The 23,046-nt window shown below is 39.3% G+C and overlaps 1 long non-coding RNA gene and 2 pseudogenes across 1 annotated transcript; 1 reads left to right on the forward strand and 2 right to left on the reverse strand.

The window, feature by feature from the left end:
• Positions 1 to 293: 293 nt before the first annotated feature.
• Positions 294 to 1,171, reverse strand: LOC139781176 (uncharacterized). Its single transcript, XR_011720450.1, has 2 exons — positions 793 to 1,171; positions 294 to 735 (listed from the first exon to the last, which is right to left on the reverse strand). It is a non-coding gene; the product is annotated as an uncharacterized lncRNA (long non-coding RNA).
• Positions 1,172 to 1,173: 2 nt separating this feature from the next.
• On the reverse strand, positions 1,174 to 3,083 carry LOC139781167 (sodium leak channel NALCN-like; annotated as a pseudogene).
• Positions 3,084 to 15,877: 12,794 nt separating this feature from the next.
• Positions 15,878 to 18,069, forward strand: LOC139781174 (uncharacterized; annotated as a pseudogene).
• Positions 18,070 to 23,046: the final 4,977 nt, after the last annotated feature.

Genomic DNA, 23,046 nt, shown 5'->3' on the forward strand with positions numbered 1-23,046 from the left:
TAATTGCCGAAAATTTATATAACTGCAATATATATACTACCGAAATACTGTTATATATCTAGTATTGAAATAGCCATAATGCTCGAAGTTATTTGTATCTATAATAACTGTAAAGTTAAAATTTATATCTTTTATGCAGATACATCTCTGAAATAATTACATGTAGATCTATATAAATGTATTGACAATGAGATGCATCTATACAACAGACATAAATTATAACTCCACAGTTATTATAGATACAAATAACGAATTTTTTATGTTCTAAAGAAAAATTAATATTAAAACATATATTTTTTATTGCACAAATTTTTTATTGATGCACACATTCTTCAAGCTTTTTTCTTTTTTCTTTAAGCTTTTTTTACAGGTTTGAACTATAGATATCATTTATATTAATTTAAGGATTTATTTTCTCCTTTGTATAACAGATAAAAGAGTAGTATACTTAATCGAACACATATAAAAAAAATCAAATTTTATGGGTGGAAAATTAAGATAAGCAAATCAGTATAATAATTGTATGGAAAGATATAAAATAAAAATACACAATTTTACAAAATGCGATTAAAGAGCTCTTGAAAACCTTTCAATCAAACGCACAGATTCTGTAGAAATTTCCACCCATTGTAATATAACTTCCTTGCCTTTCTCCTCTTTACCCTTCTCTACATCTTGAGTGAGCATAGCCGGATTATTTGTAGCACGAAGCCCGGCGTTAAGATTGTTTTGTTTCTGCAAAAAAAGCGATTATTATTTCCCTAATGCGATTTTAAATCAAATTATCCTCACCGCTCGTATCTTCTTCAAGCAGCCCTGTAACCAAGTTCTGATAGTTTGCTTAGCGACTTCCTCCTCGATTATGTACTCGAATTCTTCTCGTGCAAGAAGTTCCTCCAATTGAAGCGCTTTCCTTATGTCCACTGAGCGGTACGATAACATACTAAAAAATTCTTCAATTTAGAAAAGTATTGACAATACAATTCAAAATATTATAAAAGGTTTCATATTGTCCTTTATAGTGAAAATTTCAGATCGAAAGATGTAAAAGGGAAAAGAAGAAACTCTGCGCGTCTTATCGTATCAAAGATCTGAGAAATCTGAGCATCTAAGAATTTTACTTGAGAAGCTGCTAAATGTTTAATATTATATTCACAATCCTTTTTGTGGAATTTACTTAAATACATCGTGAAAGGTAACGTCTTCGCCATTGTGCAATCGTTCCAGTTCGTAGCACATGTATTTGAAGAGCAGACGATCCTTTTGCGGATCAGTCTCCAATCTGCCCTTCAACAACCGCAAGATAAACTTCACCTAAAATGTGCTAACGTCGGCATTTGCTCCTTACAGATTGCGTTTTGTCAATATAACGAGGATTCTCTGATTCGAGATAAGACCATACCCGCTTCACCGGTATAACACCTTTCTGATTGTTATCAACGACGTTCCACGTGTTCTTTATGTCGGCGTGGAAATTCCTTATGTCGGCGTACGATAACAACGCGTCTTCTTCATTTGAATAGAATAAAGAAAAGTTCTCCATGATAATAGCTGTTCGAAAATAAAGATTTTTAATCCTTGTATAAAATCACTGTAGAAAACTGAACCCAAAATATATTGTTGCGATTTCTTTTTTGTAATCTACGTGGATTTCGTGCAAGCTTTCCTTGTTGCACAAGTATGTTGTATACGTACCCACTAAAAGATTCAAGACGATGTAAGTGATGATGACGTAAAAGGTGCAAAAGTAAATTAGAGAAGCGTGGAAATTGCCGCAGTCCATTTCCCAGTAATTATCCGCCGGCGTGCAATAGGGTGGCTGTATCATGCAGTCGTGCATAATTTTGTTCCAATCCTCCCCCGTCACTATGCGAAAGAGCATCGCCACGCCAGTAACCGGTGATTCGAAATTAGCGCGTCTAGATTGCAAAGAGATTACTTCTGATATACCAAGCAGAGGCAGGGCAAGATGAAGAAATATTGTAGAGTGAAAGAAAAATTTAGTATTATTTTGGAAAATCCATATTAAACATTGCGTGTGTATTCTATATATATTTACACATCTTAAAATCTCGTAGATATTTTTCGCACCTTCCTATGCCTTCTCCGTATTTCACCGTGCCGAAGATTATGGTGCCGGCTAACGTCTAGAAGAAGACAAGGAGAAACATGCCGAATATGATGAAGAAGCTCTTGCAAACGGACACACCGACCGTCAACATTAGCATCTTGAGAGTGGTGTGTTTACCGGTGATGGTGAAGAATCTCAGGATCACGACCATAAATTCAATTACATAGGACAGATCGTTCTGAAAACAATATAGTAAAACAAAATGACACCGTGGGAGTGAACGACGAGTGGTAGACGAAAGAAAGGTACGATGTAAAGGATTCTTGAATATACCTGCATCGTGCAGTGTATGATGATCCAGATAATGCCCACGACTGTCACGAGCAAATCGTATCTGATTCTTCTGGACTGCCAATAGCCACGTGGTGTAAAAGCAATAATTTTCATGATTACTTCCACGAGGAAGACCAGTGTCAGAATCGTGGAGACTGTAGCTAAAGCTTCCGTGTGTTTCTCCTCGAGTCTCCATTTTGGGTGAACAGGATAAAAAAAGAACAGGAAGCAAGATGGAAGATTAAACACGAGCAAATATGCCACATTTACTTTTACCATAATTTAATAATAACCGACAAGAAGCAAATGATTCAAAGAAATAGTCTTTTTGCAATGCTCGTTAAAGTTGCATGATTCTATTGACAGTGGATTGGCCTTGAAAAATATCTATTGGGTCTCATGTATCTGAAAATTACTTTGTTCAACTTACAGAAACGCACAGAAAGACGCTGTTCACGAGCACCATTGCGGCGATGAACCTCTTGAAATAAATGTTCTGCGTGATGTCATAGATGAAAGCGCGGAACATCTTGCCGTCCGGTCTAGGTAGTAAATGCAGCGGTTGGGCAATCTTCAGACGTTTTTTCAAGTCGCACTTGCATCCCAACAAAAATTCGCAATCTGTAGATCGTGATAGAAATCGCGACATTCGCTGATAAAATATGCGACGCCTCACCATCGTCTTTGATCGACCGTGAGCAAAGCGGTGCCTTTATTCTCAGAGTAATTCGCGATCACGACACCCACAAACAATGTCAAGCCGATCATGCAACCGAGGAAAATATAAATGTGTATATAGATTGAGTGAAGCTGGAAAGAGAATGCAATAAGATATTGACGAATACGATGGAAATAATATTCTTATCCCAAATTTTGAAAAGATAATTACTTACAGGTCCAAGAGCCTTAATAAGGACATCCCGCACGTCAAGCCAGCCTTTGAAAAAAAGCACTTCGAACAGAGCCATCATAGCGTCACCAAAATTATCAAAATTGAATCTTTTAGGATTAGCCCTGAAAAATACGTATAAAATTAGTACGACGAATATATGGTATTTTTATATTAGAAATGTTTATAATATATATAATATATATGTTTATTAACTTTAGCAAAAGAAAAGTTTATAATAAAGTACAGCTAATATTAGTCAAAGAAAATTTTCCGGAATTACATGATTTAGCTTACCAAACGCGCGGTACCAATATGGATGGATAACTCTCGTTTTTTCCCGGTCACAGTTTCATCTTCGTCACAAACACTCTTCTCATAAATACACCGACGCACTCCTCGCGCTTCAAAATCGTGGGATCGTTGCATCTTGCTAATCTACCACCATACAGAGGACGTCGGCGCCAGGAGACGTTCGGTGGAAGAGACGATGTAGCGCGGCGTCTCGGTACTGGATAGCCTGCCGTTGTGCGCGGGTGACGATCCGGCCAGGTGTCGATCACTGGAGAACACGTAGCGGTTTTTTTTCGCAGCCGATTGTGCTGGTGATGTCGTAGTTACTCGACGATGGCTCCCACCGATGCTTCTGCGATTCCTGTAATCTCTTCTTTCGATTTGTCTATCGCCGCAGTATCTTCTGGTGATGCTTTTGCGGTTTCTCGTGGCTCAGTTTCTCCTTCTTTCGAAGGAATACTTTCGGAAGCGACACTTTATCCCCACTGTCCCTATCTACTATCTAGCGAAACCACTGCCAAGGGAACGGGCTTGGAAAAATTAGCGGGGAAAGAAGACCCTGTTGAGCTTGACTCTAGTCTGGCACTGTAAGGAGACATGAGAGGTGTAGCATAAGTGGGAGATGGCAACATCGCCGGTGAAATACCACTACTTTCATCGTTTCCTTACTTACTCGGTTAGGCGGAGCGCGTGCCCCGAGGGCTTCGTGCCCCGGCGGTCACGGTGTTCTAGAGCCAAGCGTGTCAGAGTGGCGTGAGGCCTCGCGGCCGATCGCCGTTAATACTCCCGCGTGATCCAATTCGAGGACACTGCCAGGCGGGGAGTTTGACTGGGGCGGTACATCTGTCAAAGAATAACGCAGGTGTCCTAAGGCCGCAAGTGGGCGGTGCACCACTAGAGGTCGACGAGGTTTTTATTGATGCAGAGGAGAACGAGGATGTTTTCCTGGATGCGGAAGAGACACCAGGCGATATTTACAGCTTTGAGGAGTCTACGTCAACCATGAGTTGGAGGCAAGCCAGCATTGCGGCTGTGCTTAAGGAGCTCAAGAGTAGTGAGCCCAAGGAAACGCTGGAAGTACAACGGCATGTTATCGAGCTCCTGACGGCGAAGAGTGAAGGTCAGGCAATAACGCAGGTGGAAGTAGACGCAGCTTACGAGCTGGTGGTCAGTTTGTTCCACGCCCCTGCAACTGGGAAGAAAGGTGGTAATTCCCGGAAGCATCGGAGTCGGAGGAAAGGGCTCTCGGGTAGAAACGAACGCAAAGCCCGAGCCTATGCCCTTACGCAAGAGTTATATAAAAACAACCCCGCTATGCTCGCTAAAATGGTAAGAGAGGGTATGGACATTCAAGCGCAAAATACAGGTGAATCGGTGAGTCCATCAGTGGAGAGCGTCAAGGAGCTCTACGAAGGGCTGTGGGGAAAGCCCGGTCGATGTGATGTTGAACAGGAGAAGCGAGAGGCCACGGTGCCATATAACCCAGCAGAAATTCTACACCCTATCTCCAGTGCGGAGGTTCTGAAGCGTTTCAGGTCTACACGGCTGAGGGTGGCAGCCGGGCCTGATGGACTCCGCAAGGGAGATCTGATGAGAAATAAGGGAGGATACATCCTCCAAGCGATCTTTAACGTAATCATGCTGGCACTAAAACAGCCAAGCGCATGGCGCTGCAATAGAACAACGCTGTTGCTCAAAGAGGGCAAGGATCCCTCAGTAGCGGCTAACTACAGGCCAATTACTATCTCCTCGATACTGAGTAGATTGTATTGGGGTATTATGGACCAACGCCTAAGAAACGTGGTTCACCTAAACGCACGGCAAAAAGGCTTTGTACCAGAAATGGGATGTTATAATAACATCAACTTGCTAAATGAAGTCCTTGCAACAGCCAAAAAGGGCAAAGGAATCGTTGTCACTCAGGTGGACATTGCCAAGGCGTTTGATAGCCTTCCGCACCCAGTTATTAAGTATTCTTTACTTACAAGGGAAGGGTCAACCCTCGGGGTCACCGATTTTGTCGAAATTTTACTAAAATGTAGTATTGATATAGAAGTGACAAATGCTGTACGGAGACGATGCGCTTCTCAACCGTTGCCGAGAAATCGCGATGTGAATTTTAGCACGCTAGTCCAGTCGCCAGGTCGATTGAGCATTTTTTTCGAGGATGATGGTTTTTGTTAATGTTTTTTTATGTTTTTTGGGTCGTAGAACAAGAATCTGTAAATAGTTTTTTCGTAAGTCGATGCAATAAAAAGTTATTAACAATTTATTTGTTTAAATTGCCTTAGCGATCAAACTATACATCCTATAAAAAAATGAACTGGAGAAAATTTGTTCCTCTTTTCACGACGAACAAAATGGCGTTTGAATTTTTCCAAAATCTTAATTATTGACGGAAATATTTCAATTTTTAGGTAATTACTGCCTACGCGTCGCGGCGTACCCTAGGCGTGCGCGCTCGCGCTCAATTGTACCACATGAGTTTTGCTCCTTTAATTTTAGGCGTGTTTTTGGAAGTTCAGAGTTTCAATTGTTTTAACGATACAATTGAGCGCGAGCGCGCACGCCGCGACGCGTAGGCAGTAATTATCTAAAAATTGAAATATTTCCGTTAATAATGAAGATTTTGGAACAATTCAAACGCCATTTTGTTCGTCGTGAAAAGAGGAACAAATTTTCTCCAGTTTATTTTTTTATAGGATGTATAGTTTGATCGCTAAGGAAATTTAAACAAATAAATTGTTAATAACTTTTTATTGCATCGACTTACGAAAAAACTATTTACAGATTCTTGTTCTACGACCCAAAAAACATAAAAAAACATTAACAAAAGCTATCAACCTCGAAAAAAATGCTCAATCGACCTGGCGACTGGACTAGCGTGCTAAAATTCACATCGCGGTTTCTCGGCAACGGTTGAGAAGCGCATCGTCTCCGTACAGCATTTGTCACTTCTATATCAATACTACATTTTAGTAAAATTTCGACAAAATCGGTGACCCCGAGGATTGACCCTTCCCTTGTTAGCCAAGGGTTGCCGGAGGAAGTGGTCGCACTGATAATGGACTCGTATAAAGGAGTCAAAACGACCATGAAATGTCGTAACGAAATGTTCGACATAGAGTTGAGAAGAGGTGTCAAACAAGGCGACCCTCTGTCTCCACTCATCTTTAATATCTGTATGGATTTAATCATTGACAAGCTGGAAAGGATGGAAGGCTTCCAATTTAAGAAAGGCCTTAGCATATCGTGCTTGGCCTTTGCCGACGATATAATTCTAATAGCAAATGATCGAATAGCGGCGAGTCGGCTTATGGATGAGCTCGTTGGCTTCCTCTCAAGTTGGGGAATGGCACTATCGATTGGGAAGTGCGTTGCCTTTGGTATTGTCACCACCAAAGATAGCTGGTATATGGTGGACCTTGAAATATACGGTAATGGCGAGAAGATCGCCTACTGCGGCCCTGCGCAGTCAATGCAATACCTAGGCATACAGATTACTCCATGGGAAGGAGTAGTTATTAAGCGTGCAATCGCACGGCTAAGCGACACGCTCCCAAGAATTAAAAGGCTACCCCTGAAGCCTCACCAAAAAGTCGAACTCTTAGCGCAGTATGTATTGCCGCACTTTCTGTACGCCTTCACCGCGGGCACTATAAGTGCCGCAGTGCTAAGAGATATGGACCAAGCACTGAGGACGGCGGTGAAAGACTATCTGCACCTCCCACAGTCTACGGCAGATGGTCTGCTATACGCATCCAAACGTGATGGCGGCATGGGCTTTCCGAAGCTCGAAATTGTTGTAACGTCCGCAACTCTAAAAGCTGGATTTCGCTTTCTAACTAATAGCGACCTGGCAATACAGGCCCTAGTAGTAGCGTCAGGGCTGGAGAACAAACTAAAGCGCTTTGCGCATGTAGCCAAACTGGGCTGGCCACTACAGTCGACCAAACAGATCGACGGCTACAAGCTCAAAGCCAAAGCAGACGAATGGAAGAGATGGGCGGATTTGCCCTCCCAAGGCAAAGGAGTGCAAGCCTATAGAAACGACAAAATAGGCAACGAGTGGCTATACCGTCCTAACCTGTTGAAATCGTCCAGGTATATTACGGCGCTCAAGCTGAGAGCCAATGTAGCGGCGAACAAGGTGTCGCTCAATAGAGTCGCTAAAACCGGCAACGTCATGTGCCGAAAATGCAAGGCGCAGCCTGAGACGCTAGGCCACATACTGGGGCAGTGTACTTATACCAAGTCCGGTAGAATTAAACGACACAACGATATTCGAGACTGCATTGAACGACACGTCTTGGGGCAGCGTGGAATGGCAGTAACGAAGGAGGCAAGACTGCAGGACCCTCATCTGAGGAATCTCCAACCAGACCTGATCATACAGTATCGGGAAAGGGTCTTTGTGGTTGACATCACAGTCTGCCATGAGGATAGTGATCTCCTTGACAGAGGTAGAAGGGACAAGCTCGCTAAATATGCGTCCCTCGTAGCCCCGCTTAAAGCTCAATTAGGGGCGAAAGACTGTACGATCCTCCCGATAGTTATCGGGACAAGAGGAGCAATGCCCAGAAACACTGTTACCTGTCTACATAAACTGCAAATTAGAGACAGAGGCTCGCTGAGAACGCTAACACTGCAAGCGCTCAGGAGCTCAGTGGAACTTTTCCATATGTTTATGGACTATAATGCGCCGTTGCGCCTTAACAACAGCGATGCTGCTGATTAAAAACTCTTGGCACTAGCTCACTGATGTAATTTTTATACACTAACGATGGTCTGGGATCTGATCCACCCATGCAATATTTATTTATTTATTTATTTATTTGGGAGCCTTCTACACTCCCAATTTTAAGCTATGCCGGCACTTTTGCCGTTGACATCAGTGATGCGAGTCGTTCGGATGGGCAATGCCCATGGGCACCGAACGGCGGCAGAGCCGTGCGACCGACCGCCACGGCGTACGGGCGGACGCCTCCACGTGGCTCCCCGCGGTAACGGCAACACTAAGCCGGCCAAGTTCCGCTTCCCCAAGTTGGGGACTCTGCTTCACAATTTTTCCAGCCCGTGCGCAGGAATCCCGCGGCAGATCAGTCAGATGGGTTTCCCTCCTGCGGGAGGACTTGCCAAGAGTGCTAGATAGGCCCAGTCAATATAGATAGGATGGAATTAGAACGAAAGTTACACTGGATCTCATATCCTTACTGTTTGGGCAACCTGTTGCAAAAATGAGCAATCCAATCGTTAACCTGCAGGATCGCTCAGCCAGGTCCCGTTGTTAGCAGGAACCGCACTGTCCCGAAGCGGTAAGACGCGCCGATGGCGTGATATAAATAGCCAAATGCCTCGTCATCTAATTAGTGACGCGCATGAATGGATTAACGAGATTCCCACTGTCCCTATCTACTGAGCCGTACTGCTACGAGCAGAAAATACGTGGTTTTGGTCTTAGAGTGAAAAGTGTTGAGGACTGTGGTCGAGTGCCGTGGACCAATATAGAAAAGATACAGGCGGGAATCGTTGTTGGAAATGCAGGACTCACGATAACAAAACTTAAACAGTTTTATAATACTCATTTCACGTGTATACAGATTAGTACAGCTATTGACGAGGTGTATTTGGTAAGCGTGTATTGCCAGTTCCGTGACAGCATCGAACCATACATTAATCATCTCAGTGAGATAATCATCGCCCTGCGGGGCAAAAAGGTGATTATCGGGATGGATGCAAACGCCAACTCTCCGTTCTGGAATAGCGAATGTCTAGATTCCAAAGGTGAAGAACTGGAGAATTTTGTTCTACAGCACAACTTAGCAATACTTAACGAGGCAAATCAACCTCCTACTTTTCAGAACATTCACGGCAGTTCTAATATAGACGTTACACTCGCCACTATGGGATGTGTACGGTGTATAAAAAATTGGCAAGTCAGAGATGATTGGTTGGCTAGCGGCGACCATAATATGATCACGTTTGAACTGGTAATGGGCGCGCCAGCTATAACCTCGCGAGAAACGCCTCGGTTTCACATTGCAAAAGCGGACTGGGACCTTTTTGATGAAGTATTAATGAAAAGTGCACGGACCAGGGCTCTCGACCTGGAAGGGGAGTCAGTGGATGATGCGGTTCTTGCGTTAGAAAGGAGTATCGTTGATGCGTGTAATGCCGCTATGCCGAAAAAGAGATACTATGTCAGGTCTGTTCCCTGGTGGACGCACGAGCTGACGTTGTTTCGCAGGGAAGTAAATAGAGCCAGAAAAAAGTTTCAAAAATGTAGAATGGAAACTGTAAGAGTCAGGCTTCGGGAAGCATACCGAGAGGTCAGAAGAGAGTACCACAATCGCATTTTTAAGGCCAAGCAGGTCAGCTGGAAGGATTTCGTAACAAAAACTGCAAGAGATGACCCTTGGGGCCTAATATATAAATTGCAAACGGATAAAATTAAGGTGGAGAGTGCAATCAACACAATTGAACAAAAGGGGTCATCGACAGAGGGCTGGAGGAGTTCGCGAGAGTTTCTCCTGCAGGCATTAGTCCCCAATGATGATAGTCATACTGATAGTGAATGGCAACAACAAATAAGACTTTCCGCAATGACGCCTCCGGCCACTGAAGATGATCCGCTTTTTACATACGATGAAATCTTTTCAGCTGCAGGGAAAACAAAGAATCGGAAGGCTCCGGGGATAGACAACATTGATCCGGAAGTGGCTAAGAGAGCTGTAAAGGTTGTGGGAAATTCCATTACAAATATTTTCAATAAATGTCTCGAGCTCGGTGTGTTTCCCGAAAGATGGAAGCAGGGCGTCGTTCGTGTTCTCCTCAAGGGACAGGATAAGGATCCTCAATCCGTCAAATCATTTAGACCTGTCTGTCTTTTGCCAGTCATGAGTAAGATCCTGGAGAGAGTTGTGGTTGGAAGACTGAATGATATATTTAATCATCCGGAACTTTGCTCTGGAAGGCAGTACGGTTTCAAAACAGGGAAAAGCACTGAAGATGCTATAGTAAAGTTAAGAGAATTATCAGAGGAAGCAACGGAAAAATATGTACTTGCAATTCTGTTTGATATTTCTGGGGCATTTGATAATGTTTGGTGGCCTTTGGTTCTGGACAATCTCAAAAAGCGAAATTGTCCGCGAAATATGTATTTACTGATACGAAACTACCTATATAAGAGACTCGTCAAAATCGTCGAACGTGCCGGGGAGGTACGCAAGCATGTCACGAAAGGATGCCCGCAGGGGTCAGTACTTGGACCTTATCTTTGGAACCTCATATTTGACGATTTGATTAATCTCATTCGTATTTGGGGCTTTGAGCCAATAGCATATGCTGACGATTTGATAGTTATAATTAAAAGGCACTCCAGATTGGACCTACAGCAAAAAGCACAAGATGTAGTTAATAGGATAGTAGAGTGGTGTTTAAAGCGAAAATTGCAACTCTCGCCGACAAAGACGGAAATGATCTTAGTAAAGGGATTTTTGGATGTGCGAAGACCTCCTACGGTTAAGATAAACGGCCGCAGTCTGAGTTTCTCGGAAAAAGCCAGGTATCTAGGGGTCCACTTTGGTCCGAGATTAAACATAGGGCCCCATGTCTCCTCCGTCTGTTCAAAGAGCAAGAAGTTATTCTACAAAGACAGTACAAAATGCATAATATCAGTACAAAATTACCTTTATCAAAAAAAGGTAAAAAAAGGCGCCAAGTACACGCGCAATGTATGTTGTAAATCCAAAAATCCTAAATAGTAGTAGCTTTATTTCTCCCTAACAAAATAATTCACAAAATTGCGTTACCTAATTTAATCCAAGTGATATGTATTTCAAAAAAAAAAGTGAAATCTTTAAGAAGGTTGGTTAGCGTCCCGCTGCGGGGCAGGCGGCTCGGCAAAAGGAAAGCATGTAGGTTAGATTTTCGTCGCGTGAAATAAACGAATTTTAGCAAATAAATATGTGGAATGCATTCAATTGCTGTTTCTTATGGTCTAAAAAGAGTTGTTTGTACAATTGAAACCCAAATACGTTATTATCCACGTTGAAATGTGAAAATAATAAATGTGGTCTTGTTTTATTTTTACAATTTCTTGATAACTATAAAGACGAATCATTTCAGTCTTCGAGAAAGTTCTTCCTAAATATGTAAAGAATTATTTGCACCTATTTTCATTAAATTCTTATCATTTTTAATTTGCTTTCGAGAGTTATGTTACAGGTTAGGTAACATTTTTGCTGTGTCGCCCGTGTGTAAGAGAGATATAAGAATATAACTTCAATAATTAATTACTCGACAACCATGCAGACAATTATCTTCAACTTTGGCATGGACGACAGATTTCCATAGACGAATATCTTCCATAAATTTGAACTAATTCTTATCAAATTGATTTGACTAACCACCCTCCTTAAATTGCGCCAATTGCAAAGAGAATATATATATATATATATATTGCTTTAAAAAATAATTGTTGTGCAACTACTTTTAAAAAATAAAACTCAAGTGGTACGTATCTTTGTATTCCCATTCAAGGGTCTTCTCATTCCAACCCAAGCTTTAATTCTTTTTGACAAAATTATAATATTACAAAGAATTATTTTAATCACAAAGAATTAAAGAGATAACAGTACAAAATAAAAATATTTAATTAAAATAAAATAAATAAATTTTTCTTGTAAGAAAACTTGGCGCTGCTTTTTTACTCCCGCTGCATACTTCCCTAAATTATTTTTATTGCTTTTTATTTAATCAAAAATTTTGTGCTTTATTAAATTCAATCAAAATTTTAGTACTTTATTAAATTTCAAGGTCTAGCAGCGCCAAGTTTTTTTACAAGAAAAATTTATTTATTTTATTTTAATTTAATATTTTTATTTTGTACTGTTATCTCTTTAATTCTTTGTGATTAAAATAATTCTTTGTAATATTATAATTTTGTTAAAAAGAATTAAAACTTGGGTTGGAATGAGAAGACCCTTGAATGGGAATACAAAGATACGTACCACTTGAGTTTTATTTTTTAATAGTAGTTGCGCAACAATTATTTTTCAAAGCAATATGTATATATTCTCTTTGCATTGGCGCAATTTAAAGATTTCACATCTTTTTTTGAAATACATATTATTTGGGTTGAGTTAGGTAATGCAATTTTGTGAATTATTTTGTTAGGGAGAAATAAAGCTATTACTATTTAGGATTTTTGGATTTACAACATACATTGCGCGTGTACTTGGCGCCTTTTTTTACCTTTTTTTGAAAAAGATTCCATGAACATATGCTCACAGGAGGTCCAAATGGTTGTATCGGCTTTGCTAATAGCCCCACTAGTGGATAGATGACAGGGACACTGTTTATGAAAGTGCTGGAACACTTAAAAAAGTACACAAGATGCAGCAAAGAAGACATGATCCTGTTATTGCTGGATAACCATGAAAGCCACTGCACTATAGACGCCATAAATTTTTGTCGAGATAATGGCATTGTTCTGTCACGTTTCCCCCGCATTGCACACATAGGCTTCAGCCTCTCGATGTTTCAGTCATGGGGCCTTTTAAACAAAAACTTTCTGTCTCTCAAAACAATTGGCTGTTAAACCACTCGGGGAAGACCATAACAATTCATGACTTGGCCGGTATAGTGACATCTGCTTACAACGCATCATTCACTCCAAATAATATTACTTCAGGGTTAAAAAAACCTGGTATCTACCCTTTTTCTAGAAATGTTTTCACGAATGACGACTTCAAATGTGCAGAGGTGACAAATCGTGCCCTCGAACAAATTTCCACTACGGAGACTACTGTTACAGTTGACCAAGCATCTTCAAATAATAATCAACCGAACGCTGTAGGTAAACAGTCCTCAAATACCAGTAATCGAACTCAAATGCCAGCAAAACAACCGCTACCGAAAGCTAGTGGGTCAGCTGTCCAAAATAGAGAGCCACTAACTTTAATTGAAAATGTTATATTACCCGAACCGATTTGTTCACCTGAAATGATAAGACCTTTTCCTCAAGCACCTCCGCGAAAGAAAGGGTCAAGGGGTAGAAGAAAGGGAAGATCACGCATTTTGACGAATACGCATGAAAAAATAGCAATAGAAGCAGAACACGTAGAACGATAGAAAAGATCATTAAAAAAGTCAGGACTTTCCGCAAAGACAACACAAATCAAAAGCAAAAAGAGCCAAACTTTCAAAGAAAGATTCTAATCCAGAAGATACGGAAGAAGAAAGTGATTGTTTCTTTAATGACACCGATTTGGAATTAACAAATGAAGATGATGTTTTGTTGGATACAGAAGATTTAACGTAGACAGTTTAATCCTGGAGATTTTTGTTTAGTGAAATGTTCATCTAAAAAAAATAACTTGTCCTTGGTTTTTGTTGGCAGAGTAGAAGAAAAAAATTTAAACGTTTTCACTGTTAATTTTTTGAAGAAGGAACCAGGATTTTACAAATTTTTCTTTCCTGAAAAGGAGGATAAATGGCCAGTGACTGCTATGGATATCTTGGCCAATTTGCCACCATTAAACGATGCAGGTAGCACCTCGAGAACTGCAGGGATGATAACATTCAGATTTAATTTTTCTAGTTTTAAACTTCCCTGATTAATTTTAAGTTTATTACTGATCTCAATTTTCTTTTGTTACGTATCTAAGAAAAATATTTTTGTTAAATTTTTACTTTTTAATTTGTTACAAAGTTAATAATTTTAATACTTTAATATTTTCTAAAGAAACTTTAGAAAGACTGTTGCCTAGCAAAATATTTATTATTTTCAGTAAATAAGTATAATAAATAAAGAAAACAAGAATTATCTCGGTTTTTTATTATCAGTCCTAAACTGCCCCAGCGGCGTCCTAAACTGCCCCTCTAGGGAGGCAGATTAGGACAGAAGAAACACTTTTTTTTAAAATAAAAATAACGCACTACTCTCAAATGTGTTTATTTTTCTATACGTTTATATCGAGCATTAACAACCAAATTAACTTATAAATATGTTAAAGAACCAATTTTTTAAAAATTGAAAAAAATATGAGCTTTAAAAAAAAGTGTCCTACAGTGCCCCCCTCTCCCCTACATATAATATATATATAGGGTGCACAAAAAGTGTTGAAACCTTTTTTACGAAAACTAGTTGTAGGGTTTAAAAAAATCTATTCACTGACCTCATCAGTTTGACCTTAACGACGCCACTAGGTCAAACTAATAAGGTCAGTAATAGATCTTTTTAAACCCTACAACTTTTGCCTTAAATGTTTTTCCATATTTTCCATATTTTTCGAGATATTTGACCGTTTCGGGACTTTTGGGACACCTTATATAGTACATTAAAATAGTAGAAATAGATATACATACGTTAATCATTGGTAGTTCCACTGTTAAAAAACAACGCGCGCATCAAGAATTAATCTTGTACATTTATTTTGCAGGTCTCTTATGGATATTGTGATCTTGTAAAATAGACGAAGATGGATTATATTTCACTCAGCACTCTATCACATATTTTACTAAATTATTCGCACGGCTAAGAAGAACCCCGATGGTTTTAGGATAATAAAGCTTGACATTGCAGAGAGGTTTTTATTGCTTAAACCGATCCTATCCATACTTATTTCCTAAACCAAAACGATTCGCGAAAGTCTTTTTTATCTTTCGTATAATATATTTTAATCCTTATCCCCCTCATAAAGTATTAAAAATCAATGAAAATAAAAAAACTTCGTGATCAGCATGCATTACTCTTTAGAATCACTTACTTTGAGATTCGGAGACACAATAATATTTAAAATATTACAAATTACAATATTACAACGCTCCGGCGCTCGGCGATCGGACTCGATGTTTGACGAGCGAGCAGCGGTTCTGTTGGGGCGAGTTTCGCGAGATCCTTTAGGTTTCTGCTACATAGCCGTGGCTGTGGAGGGGATAGGATCGCGTCACGTAACGCACACACGAGCGCGCAGCGGTTCTCGGCTCGTGCCCGGCCTCCGTGCCCGAACGTCCGGGCCCTAGTCATTAGATATAAATCTTCCCGCTTCTTATCCTTGTTCCCTACGAGCATTGATCGAAGTTGGTAGTGATAACTGTGAGAGCTGCATTCGGCAGTCCAATCCCCGTTTTTCAAGTACTTAAATTTAAAAGTTTTATAAACTACACGCTGTGAAATTTAATTTCGGTAGATATTTTTCTCTTAAAACATCACATTTTTTCATCATTATATCAAACATCACATTATATTTTTCGTTTTTTTGATTTCTTTCTTTTCTTTGTACAATATGTTAATAAATCCTAAAAATATTTTAAAACTTTTGACAGTAGCTTTTAAACAACCCGAATATAATTTCGAATCCTCTATAAATGAAGATGAGAGAGCGTTTAGTTCACAGCTTGAAATTTTGATTAAGGATTCAATTGACAATTCCTTATTTATAGAAACTCATGATACTTTACAATTTGAAGATCATTTGATTATACAATCAGAACCATGTGCGATTGAAGACAGCGATGACAATACATTTGAAATAGAAACAAACTCAAATTTCCAATTACACGAATGTGAAGACAAAGAAATTGATGAAGAATATAAGCGAAAGGCTGTTGAGTATTGGAAATCGGGGAAAAAACGTAAATTAAAATTTGAAACAGTTAAAATAAGGTTTAAACGATTGACTTCGAAGTGCCAATTATATAGGTGGGAAGAACAGATCGCACGTGGCGGAAATCGACTGAAAAAGCTAAAAAAAATTTCTGAAATTGTTTTAGATCAATTTAAAAAATCTGTAGAAAAGTCTGTAACAGTACACGATCTAGACATTCGTAAGTGGGCTCTGCAAGCACGAGATGAAGTTTCTTTGTCATCAAATTTATTTACAGCTTTTGTAAAGTGGGTGAACGAATTCAAACATAGACATGGCATTGTTTCCAGGAAAATTAACAAATTCGTAACGCAGAAATCTATAGCTAATAAAAATCAGTTAGAAGCCAGTGCCAATGAATTTGTAGAGAATGTGAAGCAACAAATTTTGTTAGTTGAAAAAGAAAATATTTTTAACTCTGATCAATCAGGGTTTAATTTGGAAATGCACACGGGACGTACTCTAGCGTTTAAAGGGACACAAACAGTAGAAAGTTTGGCACAGTCAATAAATTCTATGACTCACATAGCTACACCGTACAGCCTTTAATTTCTGCAAATGGTGTTTTGTTATCACCTTTGTTAATTGTTTTGCAGGAAAAGAATGGAACATTTGGCCCTATAGTCCTAAACAACCTCTTTAAATCTGAAAATGTCCTTGTGAAAGCATCCAATTCGGGAAAATTAACATCAAGTCTTGTGAGATCATGGTTTCAAGAAGTTTTTCTCCCAGCGTCTAATGAAAAGTCCATTTTGGTATTAGATTCGTGGAGTGGTCAAAATTCATCAACTTTTGAACCTATTTTAAGAACAAAAGAGTACCTCAAAATAGAAACCCTTCCTGCAGGAACAACTGGTAGGATTCAGCCTCTTGATGTGTTCTTCTTTAGGCCGTGGAAAAACTTCTTGAGACATTTTTCTGACATTGTCATTGTTTCGTATCTGTTATGCCGGTCCGCCCGGTACGCGTCGGAATGTTGTCGAAGGTCGGAGTCTCTCCGCGACCGTGGGTAGGAGGTCCACAATTTCGATTGTAGTGTCGTTGGTAAAGACTTTATTTCGGCGTAAATTATCAGAACAGATTATTACACAGAAGTTTACGCGCTACCTTTTATTTGTACAGTAGTAACTGTTCGGCTTCCTACACACGACCTGTCGCTCTCGCTTCTAAAGGCTCACTGCTCTCCCGGCAGGAGCAAGCAAACGATCGCGGCCGAAGCTCCGTGTTATGCCTTTTGGAAATGTCGTGACGATAAATCGACTTATTGGCTCCAAACTGCCTAGCGACCATTTTATTGGACAAAATACTTGCGATCACGCGGTTGTTACACGCTTCGCACCTGCGAGCCGTTTGCTCGAGAAAAGAAAGGAAAAGAGGAGAAACGTAAATATACGCGTTTCCAGGCATTTCGAGCGTTCGAGAACAATCCTGCTTTCACTTTCCAATCGTCAATTTTCAACAAATATTATTTCGGAAATATTCGATCACGCGTTCCGCACCTGCGGGGACGAGCTTTCAACAGTCATTCTCTACAACTATAACATAAATTACTTCTCCGTAATAATATAATTAAGATCCAATCACTGATTCATAATCAGTTTTCTTCTCCCAGATTTTCTAATCTTATTAGTTATGCGTGGTACAAAAGCGGTTATTTGGAAGAAAAACCACCTGAGTTTGAAAATCCCGTAAAATTTTGTTTCCAAGATTGTGCAGCATTTTGCGATTTGTGCACAGTTATTGCCGTAATAAGGTGTGCGTGGTGTAAGAAATTTTTATGCATTACACACTTTTTTACGGAATATCATTACTGTAAAAATTATTCTCAATAAATTAATAATTATAAAAATTGAGGATATATAAATTTCTGAAATAGTGAGAGGCGAGGGGACTCACTTTAATCAAGCACCCCGAATAGTGAGAGGCGAGGGGACTCACTATAAATAAGCACCCCGAATAGTGAAAGGCGAGGGGACTCACTTTAATCAAGCACCCCGAATAGTGAGAGGCGAGGGGACTCACTTTAATCAAGCATCCCGTTAAAATAAGTACAGAAAGGGGTTTAAAATCGGTCTGCAACCTTCTCGCAGTAAACCCTGAAAACTATAATTTTTATTGGCTAACTGCAGAGCATTTCAAACCAGAAGAATTTTTGTAATTTTAATCGCCATATTGGATCCGCCATTTTAAATTTTGTAATTTTGACGTCAGATTCTGAATCAGCTGTACTAAAACCTCCCTAGAAGTATTTTTTCTTCTAAATTAAATGATTGTTTTCTGTCTATGCTTGGAGACCATCCCTAACGTTCTATCCTTAAACTCGCACCATTGCCGAAATAAAAAAATACGTGTCGATTATTTTTCGATGTTCTACAAGTATGCCAAGTTTCATTAAAATCGGTGAGTTACACTTCCGTAAGTCTCCTTGTGAGTGATCAGTACTCGTAGTATTGAGAGTATTAGTATGTTAATACTCATGAATACTGCAGAATGGTCAGTACTGTGTCTGTCAGTGCTTACAGTACTGGCAGTACTACAAGCAATAATACTCATTAGTACTTCAAAGTATTGAAGTAGTCAGTACTTTATCAGATTAATATTCGGAGTACTATCATGATAGTACTGCCAGTACTGTAAGAACTAATAGGCACACTACTGACCATTCTGCAATATTTATGAGTATTAACATACTAATACTGTCAATACTACGAGTACTGATCACTCAGTACTGAGTATTGATTGCTAGTACTACTTTTTCGTAACGTACCCTGGAAATATTAAATTAATAAAATACTAAATTAACACACTAAACTATCAATATGACGTTATTTTGATATCATCTTGACTTTTTGTTCTACTTGGATAGTACTGCGCAAGTAGGGGAGAGTGGACTCCCTTGAGCCACGGGGTTCAATGTGACAGTGCGACTTTTCTGTATTAACGTTCTGCAAAATAGTGACGGTGGGTATGAAAACTTTCGTTTTCAAAACATATAACTTCCATCAAAAAATTATGCCGAAATAAGCATATATACTTTAGTTAAAGGCAGATATGTAATTGGAGCCTTGCAAAGTAAATTTTTACTTGTCATAACTTTTTGATATGTATGGATTTCTAGGGATTCTACCCTTACGAAAAAGTAGTACTAGCAATCAGTACTCAGTACTGAGTGATCAGTACTCGTAGTATTGAGAGTATTAGTATGTTAATACTCATGAATACTGCAGAATGGTCAGTACTGTGTCTGTCAGTGCTTACAGTACTGGCAGTACTACAAGCAATAATACTCATTAGTACTTCAAAGTATTGAAGTGGTCAGTACTTTATCAGATTAATATTCGGAGTACTATCATGATAGTACTGCCAGTACTGTAAGAAACTAATAGGCACAGTACTGACCATTCTGCAATATTCATGAGTATTAACATACTCATACTGTCAATACTACGAGTACTGATCACTCAGTACTGAGTACTGATTGCTAGTACTACTTTTTCGTAACGTATCTTGGAAATACTAAATTAATAAAATACTAAATTAACACACTAAACTATCAATATGACGTTATTTTGATATCATGTTGACTTTTTGTTCCACTTGGATAGTACTGCGTAAGTAGGGGAGTGTGGGCTCCCTTGAGCCACGGGGTCCAATGTGACAGTGCGACTTTTCTGTATTAACGTTCTGCAAAATAGTGACGGTGGGTATGAAAACTTTCGTTTTCAAAACATATAACTTCCATCAAAAAATTATGCCGAAATAAGTATATATACTTTAGTTAAAGGCAGATATGTAATTGGAGCCTTGCAAAGTAAATTTTTACTTGTCATAACTTTTTGATATGTATGGATTTCTAGGGATTCTACCCTTACGAAAAAGTAGTACTAGCAATCAGTACTCAGTACTGAGTGATCAGTACTCGTAGTATTGAGAGGATTAGTATGTTAATACTCATGAATACTGCAGAATGGTCAGTACTGTGTCTGTCAGTGCTTACAGTACTGGCAGTACTACAAGCAATAATACTCATTAGTACTTCAAAGTATTGAAGTGGTCAGTACTTTATCAGATTAATATTCGGAGTACTATCATGATAGTACTTCCAGTACTGTAAGAACTAATAAGCACAGTACTGACCATTCTGCAATATTCATGAGTATTAACATACTAATACTGTCAATACTACGAGTACTGATCACTCAGTACTGAGTACTGATTGCTAGTACTGAGTACTGATTGCTAGTACTACTTTTTCGTAACGTATCTTGGAAATACTAAATTAATAAAATACTAAATTAACACACTAAACTATCAATATGACGTTATTTTGATATCATCTTTGTGGCGGTTACGTCACCAGTGATACACGCCCGCGCGACAACACTAGTAAAATGGGCAGTTCGCATCGACGCCGCTAGGCGTCGCCTCGCCCAAGCATTCTCTCGAGTTCAAGATTCTGCACCGACTTGTATAAGAGGAGACACCCTACGGGACCAAATCAGATATTTTCGGGCGCTAGTCGCCTAAGGCAAGAGTTCCTAAACTCTAAGCCTATAATCTTGACTTTTTGTTCTACTTGGATAGTACTGCGCAAGTACTGCGCCTGTGCCACACGTTAGTATCCCACGAGTATTCAATAAGTACTAAAAGAGTACTGGAGGAAGTACTGGGGGGAGTACTGGGGGAGTACTGGAGAAAGTACTGGAGGGAGTACTGGGGGGAGTACTGGGGGAGTACTGAAGGGAGTACTGAATGAGTATTAGATGAGTACTGGATGAGTACTGGGAAGGAGTACTGACGAAGTCATTATGGTCGAATTTAGTAGTACTTTGAGTACTTATGTTTTCAGTACTTTCACCAATACTTTTTCCAGTATTAAAACCAGTACTACTTTTTCATAAGGGTACAGTTAAAAAAAATTCATAAGACGTTCGTCGGGATTTAGGTTCAATACCAACGTGCGCACAAAAACGTTTAATTGTTCTGTATCTGAAATATTTACGATAAATAATATCGATGTTCAGTGGGGTCCAATGTGACGCAGGTTGATGGGGTCCTCTGTGCCACGCTTACAGAACTATCTAACCTACCTACGTGACAGCGCGAGTTTCCGTAGTGTGTTTCGATCGCGGAATAGTAAATGTTAGTGCTTAAATTTTCCTATAAAATGAAATAATTTCCATCGATAATCATATCCGTACACTTTGATTTTCTCTTTTTTTCACCCTTTAGTTACAGATCACATGTAATCGAGTCGCTGTGAGGCAATATTCGTTGATCTCTGCTAGGTTACGACAAAAAGTGAGGTTATAGGACTTTGTTTTCAGTTTTCAATTTCTTAGGTCATCTGATGAAACAAATATGACACGATTATTGATAAATTGGTTCTCTAGCACAGTCTTGGTTTTTCAATTGACCAAAGATTTGTAATAAACAGGATTTAAACAAATCTCTTCTACGTGTCACAGGGTACCCTACCTTTCACATTACATGTCACAGTGTACCCTACGCTATGGCTCAATCGACCCCACGCGTGGGGTCCACTGTGACAAACGCAGCATTTCAATATATCATTATTTTTGCTTGTTGTTATACCTTTTACATTAATCGTCTGCAAAAATTACATTATTTTGAAATTATAATATTTTACCTGCTCCATATTCATCCTAGCTTCCACAAATCGTGCGTATGTTTCGTGGTCGATGGAGTACCATTTATCAAAATGAGTTCCTCCTCGTTTTACATCCTCTTTCCATCGATATAAATGTTCTTTATGTTTTAAACGAGCGAGTCCATGCGTTTGCAAACTCTTGAGGCCCCATTTCGGATGAGCTGTTGCTAAAGCGACTGCTTTTTCTTTATACCACAAAGGAGGGGTTTGGTAATTTCCCCCTCCAGGATTTTTGGAATCTAGCATTTCGGGAGAGGTTTGGAAACCTTTTTCTCGAATATCTAGATTAAAATTTGTATCTAATTTTTTGTTCTCTCTCATAGTTTTATTTTCATTTATTATTCCGTCTTCATTATTTAGATTTGCATTACCGCAGTTGTCACTGGTTTTATTTTCACTATTATTATCCATATTATCTATTATTATCATTTTACAAGGAATTTGATCATCCTCTAAGTGTCGAGGGTTAATTTGCGTATTCGCAATTTCTTTTCGGTTATTATGCGTCTCCATATTTGACTCATAATCATGTCAAATAATTCGTTTAATGGTTTAAGACGCAGGGTTGGTACTTGAACTTCCATTTCTTCGTCTAAAGTACTTATAACTTTTAGATATGCCTTTCCTGAATTGTTTTCTACTATGGTATCTCCCAGATAAATCCCGTGGGCTATTTTTAATTTCGGTAGATATCCTATTTTTATTTCTGGGTTTTCTATTCTTACGTAAAATAAGGATTCTGACCGTGGAAAAGCTGTGATAGTTTCAGGTGAAAGGAAAGGTATGCTAATTCCTGATACATTTAAGTGTCCCGTTGCGTAATCTATGTTTGAAGAAGTTTGTTCAAAGAAGTCGTTCCCTAATAAACCGGCTTATGGAATCGGTAAATCGTCTGACACTACGTTAAAAGTTACTGGCTTTCCAAAGAGTGGTAAAATAACCTCTCCGAGAGTATAAACTGAATATTCGTTTATGCCGCTTAATTGCAAAAGTTTACTGTGATTGACGGTATTGTTATTTGACAAAAATTTTTCTTTAATTAAATTTGGGCCAGAACCGGTATCTAGCATAAGGGTAACGTGGGAAATCGGCTTACCGAAGTCTACCTGAATGGTGGGCACGCGACGGTGTTTATCGA

The sequence above is a fragment of the Temnothorax nylanderi genome, unplaced genomic scaffold (genome assembly GCF_030848795.1).
Source record: "Temnothorax nylanderi isolate EJ_2023f unplaced genomic scaffold, tnyl_v1.0 TNYL_tig0320_pilon, whole genome shotgun sequence".
Classification (NCBI taxonomy): Eukaryota; Metazoa; Arthropoda; class Insecta; order Hymenoptera; family Formicidae; genus Temnothorax; species Temnothorax nylanderi.